The sequence below is a fragment of the Melanerpes formicivorus genome, unplaced genomic scaffold (assembly GCF_026170545.1).
Source record: "Melanerpes formicivorus ecotype bairdi unplaced genomic scaffold, bMelFor1.0.p_v2 SCAF_66, whole genome shotgun sequence".
NCBI classification, from domain to species: Eukaryota; Metazoa; Chordata; class Aves; order Piciformes; family Picidae; genus Melanerpes; species Melanerpes formicivorus.
This window is the reverse complement of record NW_027142418.1, coordinates 396,053-405,643: the sequence shown is the minus strand read 5'-3', so window position 1 is coordinate 405,643 and position 9,591 is coordinate 396,053.

Below are 9,591 nucleotides of genomic sequence, written 5' to 3'. Positions count from 1 at the left end.
GCAGGGTAGGGGATGTTTACCAGGCAATGGCTTGTCCACTCCAGGTTCAAGTTGGCATTCCAGGTTCAACCTGGCAAGACACAGGTTTGGAGGTCACACTGGAGAGAGAGGAAAAGGACTTCACACTTGCAGCACATAGCTGGGTGCCAAGAGCTGGCTGTGGGATCTGCACTAAGGAGGTCAGTGGCTGCTGACTTGGCATCTGGCAGAGCCAGGCTGACAACAACAATACCCCCAGGAATCCTTCTGCCTTCTGAGCTGCTGCAAGTGTGAGTGAAGCACCACAACACTTCCTGGCAGCTTCAGAGAGTGTGTTCCCTTCCTTTGGTTCTGAAAGGCCTCATGTGAGCACCAGGCTGTCCTCGCTGGGCAGCAGCAGTGCTCGGCGTGCAGCTGGATGTGTGCTTTAAATCCAGGGATGCTGCTGTTTGCCAGGTGTTCTGTTGTGACCCAGTAAGACCTGCACCCAGTCTGTGTCTTCAGTCTCTGCAGCCTTCAGAGACAGTGTCTTGTGTGGCAGACAAAAGCCTCTGCACTCTGGTGTTGAGCACAGCTACTTTAATCTTGGAGCTTGTTGCTCCTTTCACTCAGGTGCTTGTTCCAGTGCCGGTGAAGAGCTCCTGGGGTCACAAACAGCTGCATTGCTTGAAATGCTTCTTGGCTTTGCTCTCCTCTTGCCGAGTTCTTGGTTGTAGGCAAACATTTCGGAGGAGGCCATCAGTAATGAAGAGAGAGGAGGTTTTCGGGGCAGTCTGAGCAGACAGTTCATGTCAGGTCAGCCCTGTGCTTGTTTCGTAAGCTGCTGGGCGGGGCCGGGATTGCACAGGGCTGCTCTGCCTCTGAGCCCTTCAGCACCCAGCGCCGCCTCGGCTGAAGTTCCGTGTGGCTGTGTTTAAGCAGGTAACAACAGCTATATTGGGGTGCATTAACAAGAGTGTGTCCAGCAGATCCAGGGAGGTTCTCCTCCCCCTCTACTCTGCCCTGGTGAGGCCACACCTGAATACTGCATCCAGTTCTGGGCTCCCAGGTCAGGAGGGACAGAGTCCAAAGGAGGCTACAAGGATGCTGAAGGGACTGCAGCACTGCCTGGGGAGGAGAGGCTGAGAGCCCTGGGGCTGTTTAGTCTGGAGAGGAGAAGACTGAGAGGGATCTGATCAATGTCTATCAATAGCTGAGGGCTGGGGGTCAGGAAGGAAGGGACAGGGACAGCCTCTGCTCACTGTGCCCTGGGATAGGACAAGGGGCAAGGGATGGAAACTGCAGCACAGGAGGTTCCACCTCAACATGAGGAAGAACTTCTTGACTGTGAGGGTCCCAGAGCCCTGGAGCAGGCTGCCCAGAGAGGTTGTGGAGTCTCCTTCTGTGGAGCCTTTGCAGCCCTGCCTGGATGTGTTCCTGTGTGACCTGTGCTGGATTCTATGCTCCTGCTCTGGCAGGGGGTTGGACTGGAAGATCTCCAGAGGTTCCTTGCAGCCCCTAACATCCTGTGAGCCTGTGAACTGACTTCTAAAGTATTTATCTTCTGAATCATGTCACTGCTGAAGCTTATTCTGCAGCTGAGCATTGCATAGAATGAGCTGAACTAGAAAGCACAAAGCTGGTTACTGTTCTTCTGCCCTTACCTACCACATGGGAGGGTTTGGTCACTCCATTTATTCTAACAAATGCTTTCTCCTGCTCTCTGCCATGTCTCCCATCAACAAGTGACAGGGCAAGAGGAAATGGCCTCAACTTGCACCAGGGGGTTGGACATGAAGAACAATTTCTTCCCCAAAGGGGTTGCCAAGCCCTGGAACAGGCTGCCCAGGGCACTGGTGGGTCTCCATTCCTGGAGAGATTGAGATGCTTTGTAGATGTGGTGCTGAGGGGCATGGCTTAGTGGTGAGGTGGCAGTGCTTGGGTAGTGGTTGAGACCAGATGATCTGAAAGGCCTCTTGCAGCCAAAAGCATTCTGTGGTTCTGTGTCTTCCCTCAAGCCTCAGTGAGCCCTGCCAGTTACACCTTGCTGTAGGGCCTGGTTGGCTGGGGCACACTGCCCTGAACCGGAGGTGCTGTTGTGCTGTGCTCATCTCCTTGGTCCAGGGCACACCTTGCCCCTAGGTGTGACCCTGCAAGCTTGGATGCTCTTTCTTTGTTGGGAGCAGAAACTTGGTAATCCTGATCATTCAGCTGCCTGCAAAAGAGTCACAGTCAGGAAGGACAGAACCCAAATGCCAAGCTCTGCTTATCCTCTAGCTCACCAGGGGGGTTTCTGCCTCAGGCAGTGCTGCTGGTACCAATGCATGCACCAGTTTGCAGTTTGGTTTAAAATAAACCCTCCAGAGCAATGTCAGGAGCTGGCCCTTGCTCTGCACTGTAGTTTTGTCACACCACAGGAGACCAGGCTCTGTTGGAAGTGAATTTCCTTACTGCAGGGCAGTGGGAATAGAAGAAAACTCTTTTCCTCGGTGCAACACGTCTCTCTGATAACCTGCAGGTGTGAACACTCAAATCCTGGAGTCTCCCCTCACGCTGTCAGGAGTGTGGAGTGTCTAGAAGCAGTGAGGCTGAAAGGCAAGCAGGATTTCTTTCTCTGTAGTTGTTTGCATGCAGCAAAAAGCCACATTGCTCCTAAATGACAGCTTGGAGAGATGGTTTGGGGGCCATACACAAACAGTGTCCAGCTGGGAGAGCTGGAGCCTGCCAGCCTTGAAACTATGAAACTATTCTGAAGGGGGCCTACAGGAAGGCTGGGGAAGGACTTCTCAGGATCTCAGGTAGTGGTAGGACTAGGGGGAATGGAATGAAGCTGGAGGTGGGGAGATTCAGGCTGGATGTGAGGAGGAGGTTCTTCACCATGAGAGTGGTGAAACCCTGGAATGGGTTGTCCAGGGAGGTGGTCGAGGCCCCATCCCTGGGGGTGTTTAAGCCCAGGCTGGATGAGGCTCTGTCCAGCCTGATCTAGTGTGGGGTGTCCCTGCCCATGGCAGGGGGGTTGGAACTAGATGATCCTTGTGGTCCCTTCCAACCCTGAATGAAACTATGAAAGCCTTGCAAGGGCCACCCCACAGCCCCTCCAATCCCATGAAGAAATTAATAAATAATACACCCAGAGCTTCTGAATGCTCCCAGCAGCCTTGGCACGCTGGCTGGCAGCAGGGAAATGACCCAGCAGAGCAGGAGCAGGGCTGGGTAGTGCTTAAAACAACCCCTGCAGTGTTATCACTGCTACAGGCTGCTGCAGGAGGAGAGTGGGGAGCCTGCACTTCCCTCAGGGGGAGTGGAAACAACTGGTACCCCAGATAGCACCCGAGGGGAGCTGCGTGTGGCTGGTGTGTTTTGGAGCCAACACAGCCATGGCAGCTGCCCCTCAGGTACACACAGAGGTCACCACCTTCACGTGAAGTTTGTGCTGTGAGGACCACAGCACCGCTGTGCTCAGACAGGGAGCAGCACCGATCTTGGAGGAGACCTCCCACAGTGATGGGAGATGAGATGGTGTTCCCCTTCCTGAGGGACCATCGCAGCAGGCACTGATTCTAGTGACTGCAGGCACTTTTCGCTGATTCCCATGCAGCAGCACAAGGCACCACGGTCAAAAGGCTTGGAAAACAGACCAGTGCCTTGAGAACTCTGGTTTGGGACTCAGCTCAAGCCGAATGCCCCCTCAAAGCATGGCAAAGAAAAGGGTTGCTGTAGTCCAACTTGCCACCACCTTTATCTCAAAAAGCTCCCTCTGTGTGGAGCAGTGTGGAGCAAGGAGAGGACCCTTCTTTACAGCTGGAATAGAGAGGGAGCAGGAGAGGAGCCATGGCAGCTCCTCAGAGGTAGCTCCCTGGCCACCCTCGTGCCACGCAGGTGTTTCGCTGCAGCCCTTCGATGTTCGCAGGTGGTCAGCATGGCTGAGCCAGAGCCAAAAGCTAAGGCAAGTCATTACTAGAGCAAGAAAGAAAGAAAGCTAAATGACTGAAAGCATTTGAGGAAGAGGGAAATAGCTGCATGGCCATGGCAGGCTCTCAGAGCAGAGTTTTCATCAGGGGCTAAGCTCAAACCCTGCAGGGGAGGTGCCAGCTGTGGCCAGACTTTTACCCTTACACCCCCACCCCCCATTTTTGCCCATCCTGACATCTGAACGCACTCAACAGCAGTGGGAGAGCCCCCGGGGCAGGAGCATGGGAGGGCTGACACTTAGCAGGTGGCTCTTGGCTCTGCCAGGCAGCAAATGCAGTGCAGGCACAGCAGAAAGACTGGCATGAAAAATGTGGTACTGTAAGGCTGCTGCTGCTGCTGCTGCTTCTGCAGGGAGGAATTCCACATCCTCACATTTCTGTGCATTAAATGCACAGACTCAGGCTTTGCCTCACTGTTCTTATGGCCCTTGGCTGTGACATGGGACCTACCTACAGGTGACTGCAGGACAGGTTGTGGTGAGCAGTGGGAGACAGAAAATCTTTGCAAGTCTATCTATAACCAATGATTAGCCAAATTTCCAGGCTACTTTAACAACTTATGACAGCTCTGGAGCCCTCGACACAAGGAGGACATGGAGCTGATGGAGCAGGTCCAGAGGAGGGCCACAAAAATGCTCAGGGGGTTGGAGCAGCTCTGCTATGAGGACAGGCTGAGGGAGCTGGGGGTGTTCAGCCTGGAGAAGAGAAGGCTCTAGGGAGACCTAATAGCAGCCTGCCAGTACCTGAAGTGGGCTACAAGAAGGCTGCAGAGAGACTGTTTGCAAAGGTCTGTGGGGACAGGAGCAGGGGCAATGGCTTCAAACTAGAGCAGAGCAGACTGAGATTGGATGTGAGGAACAAGTTCTGCACTGGCACAGGTTGCCCAGGGAGGTGGTTGAGGCCCCATGCCTGGAGATATTCAAGGTGAGGCTGGATCTGGGCAACCTGATCCAGTAGATGATGTCCCTGGTGAGTGCAGAGGCCTGGACTGGGTGAGCTTTGGAGGTGCCTTCCAGCCCAGAGCATCCTGTGGTTCTGTGTCAGGATTTTGTGTTATGCAGAGCAGACACTGGAGGGTGCAGCGAGGGTCCTTGAGAACACTGCTAAGAACAGCACTGAGACTTGGGTGGAAACTATGACTCTAACAGGGCACTCACTCTCCTCCTTCACAGCAACCTGAAGCGCTGCTCTCAGCATTGTTGTGCGCACACGCACACACACACACACATACACTCACACATGCACACACGCATGCACACACATCCACACTCACCCATGTACACACTCACCCATGCATACACACACATCCACACACACTCACCCATGCATACACACTCACCCATGCATACACACACATGCACACACACACATCCACACACACACACCCATGCATACACACACATCCACACACACTCACCCATGCATACACACTCACCCATGCATACACACACATGCACACACACTCACCCATGTACACACTCACCCACACACACTCACCCATGCATACACACACATGCACACACTCACACACACACCCATGCACACACACACACACATCCCCACACACTCACCCATGCATCCACACACACTCACCCATGCATACACACACATGCACACACACCCACACACACTCACCCATGCACACACACACACACATCCACACACTCACCCATGCATACACACACATGCACACACACACCCCCCATGCATACACACACACCCCCACACACACTCACCCATGCATACACACACATGCACACACACTCACACTCACCCATGCATACACACACATGCACACACACACACATCCACTCACCCATGCATACACACACGCACACACATATACACACATACTCACCCATACGCACGCACACACGCACACACTCCCCCCGACCGCTCCTTGGGTTATTGCATTATTAGACCTCTGTGGCACCCTGGCTGCCTTCCCAAGGAGAGTGCCACAGCTGCCCAGCAGGAGCAGACACTTCCCAGCGTCTGCTCGTCAGACAAGTTTGGCTTTGTCACAGTGCCGCCCCAACAGCTCCCAGCCTCCTGCCCTGCTTTCCACTGCTGCTCCTCCCCGTTTCCCAGCAGCCCAGCTCAGAGGCAGCTGCCAGCCCCCGCTGGCGGGTAGAGGTTCCAATGCCTTGGGAAGCGAGCGGTCCGGCTGCTGCCGCGGTAAAAAGTGCCGCACCAAACATTGCCAGACACCTCTGGGAATCACTAGCTCTGGTTTATCACCACCCCACATTACCACAGATTTCAGGCATCGAGGAGCTGGAAATGAGTTCAGTCCACATTAGTGCTGGACCTGTGGAAGCTGCAGAGGGAGACAGCTACAGATCCTGAGCATGAAACGGGATTTGTCTTCTCCTGTGTCAGAAGATGTGATTCATCAGGCACGCCAGCGAGAGCAGTGGGCAGGAAGGAATGACTGCTTCCCTCAGGCCTCCCCCTGGCTCTCTCGTGGAGACACAGATCCTGGAAACATGACCCAACAGAACCAAACCGTGAAGTGCACCAGCTGGGGCAGTGCCATGGGCTGGGGCAGCACTCTGTAAGAGCTCTTTGTGCTGCCAGGTTTGAAAGCCCCACAGCCACCATGGCACTTGCCATCACACATCAAAGGCAGCATCTTGATATCACTGTTAGTTGTTCAGTTGGGGTGCCCCCTCACCCCACAGACAGGGTGGGGTGGAGTGAGGCTTCCTGTTCATCCTAGACTCACCCAGGGCAACAATGTCCTCCAGCTCTCAATGAGGAATTCCCTTCCTGCTTGTTTTGCTCAGCAACTCCTTGCTAGTCAAGTTTCACCTGTGCCCCGCAGAGCTCCAGGCCTGGCAATACCCTGGAGACACCCTGGCAACTCTTCCACAGAACACTGCTGTCCCAGTTATTAGGATTAATGATGCTTCTTTCTGCTGTCATTTAACCTGCAATACCTGGACTTTGCATTTGGTTCCTGCCTGCTGTGAACTATCTTCCCACCTGCTGGCAGCACTGAGTGCTTCCAGAGCTGCAAAGAGCTGCAGTGATAAATCAGGGTGACTGAGCCAGCCCCAAGGAGCACATGTGGGACCTCGGTGTGAAGCATGAGCCCCTTCTCATCTCTGGAGGCTCTAACTGCACCGTGATGAGTCACCACAGGATGGCATGAACCTGAAGCGAAGCAGGCATGGGGAGGGCATGAATTAAGGGTGGGAGAACAAGCTCCTGTACTTACCTTATAAACCCTTCAGGTGAGAGAGTCAGAAGCTGGTGCAGCCCCATGTCCACAGTGCTGGGACAAGACCTCTGCAGGCCCTTAGTCCACCAGAACTCAGCCAGCTTCTGTAAGGCATAGGGCAGAGAGCAAAAGCTACCAAGTGGGTCTGAAGATGCCCATTTGGCGTCTAGAAGCACCCAGCAGAGCCTTTGATGAGTCTGTGTGTAATGAGATCAATTTTGCTTTTGAAGGCAGTGATGAGTTCTGGATTTTGCACTCCTGGTGTGCAGAACATGTGTGAGAGTAGAGCCTGTCACTCCTGGTTATCACAGCCTGGCACCATGGCTCTTGTGCCACCCCTTGCTCCCCTGTGCCAGCATCCCAAGCCCCAGCCTGGGGTGCCTGCACCGCAGTGCAGCAGGCAGTGCTGTGCCCTCCTGCTGCTTGTCTGCCAGGACAAAGGGTGGGAAGCAGCAGCTCTGCTCAGGAGCAGCCCTTTGGTTTTCATATCTGTGGATTTTGCCAAGCCAGGACCAGGCCCAGGCTGGAATAGGTAGGATGGAGAGTGCAGAGTTCTCACCCCTTCTCCCTCTCTGAAACACCAGGCAAGCGGAAAGGTGACCCCAGGACAAGGGAGGGGTGGGAGAGGGACAGGGCTCTTCCAGGCAGCCATGCAGGCAAGGAGCTACATCTCTTCCAGAGACTTCCAGGCTGTGTCTCAGGCCAGGGCAGATTTGGGAATCTGAGTCTCAGTGGGCGAGTGTCTGCTCTCCACAGAGAGGTGAGAAGTGTACCGCACCTGTGCACAACCCCTGCAGGCTGGGAATGTTTGAGAGGCAGAGGCATCCTGTTCCCAGCCTCTGCTAGAAAACTGAAGATGCCTTGGCCAGTGAGGGCAGTGGAAAATAATCCCAGGTGTCGCCCCCGATGTCACCGCAGAGTTGTGGCGGCTGCAGGGGCAGGGCAGTGCTGCCCCCCGAGGGCGTTCCTGCAGCCGGCATGGGGCAGCCTTGGACAGGGGCTGTGGGGCTTGGGCACCGTGAAACCCCCAGGGAGCTAACACTGAGGCTTGAAAGAAAAGGAAACAAACCCCACCTGAATGTGATGAAATATTCTGCTAGTGAGAAGAGGAGCAGCTGTGAGTCGTGCCATGAGGACACATCTTGCAGTCACTTTGTCAGGCAAGCAGCTCACAAAACAGAACGAAGCTGCAAGGTTTGTGTTTTACAGGCGCAGGGCTATTAAAGATTTACCAACAGCAGCGTGGCAGAAAGCTTTTTCTTGTGCCCACAGTGGCCTGTGTTCCAAAATAGAAAGGGCAGGTCAGGATTCACCTGAGATGCTCTCTGATGCCAAAGCAGCCACACTGAGTTGAGCAATGCTGCTGCCTGTCACTCATCTCCAGCCACCCATTGCTTTTGTATTTGCACTGAGCAGGTTCCTGTGAAGTGGATGAGTTGAAGCTATAATAAAAATCATCCCTCCCCAAACTGGTTTTGTAGCTTGAAGGGAGACCTCCTTGCTCTCTCCAGCTCCCTGAAGGGAGGTTGCAGTGAGGAGGGGACAGGAGCAGAGGCAATGGCTCCAAGCTGCCCCAGGGGAGGTTCAGGCTGGATGCTAGGAAATATTTCTGCACTGCAAGGGCTCTCAAACCTTGGAATGTTCTGCCCAGGGCAGTGCTGGAGTCCCCATCCCTGGGGGTGTTCAAGCAGCTGTGGAGCTGGTGCTTAGAGACAGGGTTTAGTGCTGACCCTGCAGTGCTGGGTGGAGGGTTGGACTGGATGAGCTTAGTGGTTTCTTCCAACCAGATGTTTTCTGTGATTCTGGTGTTGTTTTTCACTCACACCAACTTGGTGATGTCCATGGAGAAAAGCTCTGCACCACTCCCTTCTCCTGGCACAAGACTGCTGCAGTGGCAGTGTCTGGGCACTCTTGCTCAGCACAGATGCAAGCATGTCCTCAGGGTAATAAAACTGTTCCTTCCCTCTCTCTGCAAGGAGCCATACAGCAGCAATAGGAAGGGGCAGGGGCAACTCTCATTCTAACTCATCAGGCAAAGGCACTCTAGGAGAGGGCAAAAGATCCTTCTGGCTGATCAACAGCTACCTGAACAGATCATCCTCCATTGGCACTGACAGCCCAGCTCCTCTGTAACAGCATTCCATGTGCTACAGGAAGGTAAGCTCTGGGGTTCCTCTTGACCCCCACAGAAGGCATTGCAGCAAGGGATGCAACCCAGGCTGTGCCTCTCCTACTCCAGCAACAGATTGCTTTGAAAGGATCCTCAACACTGCCCACAGCAGCACCTGGGCCAGCAAATCCCCCTTTGTCTCTATGTTATTCTTACCTGGAGTCTGTTTTTGGATGGTCAAAATAATCCCTCATCAATCTTGTGTCCAAGTCGCCTCACACCAAGCAGGGGTAAGCCTGCCATGCACGTCCTGATGGCAAGGACAC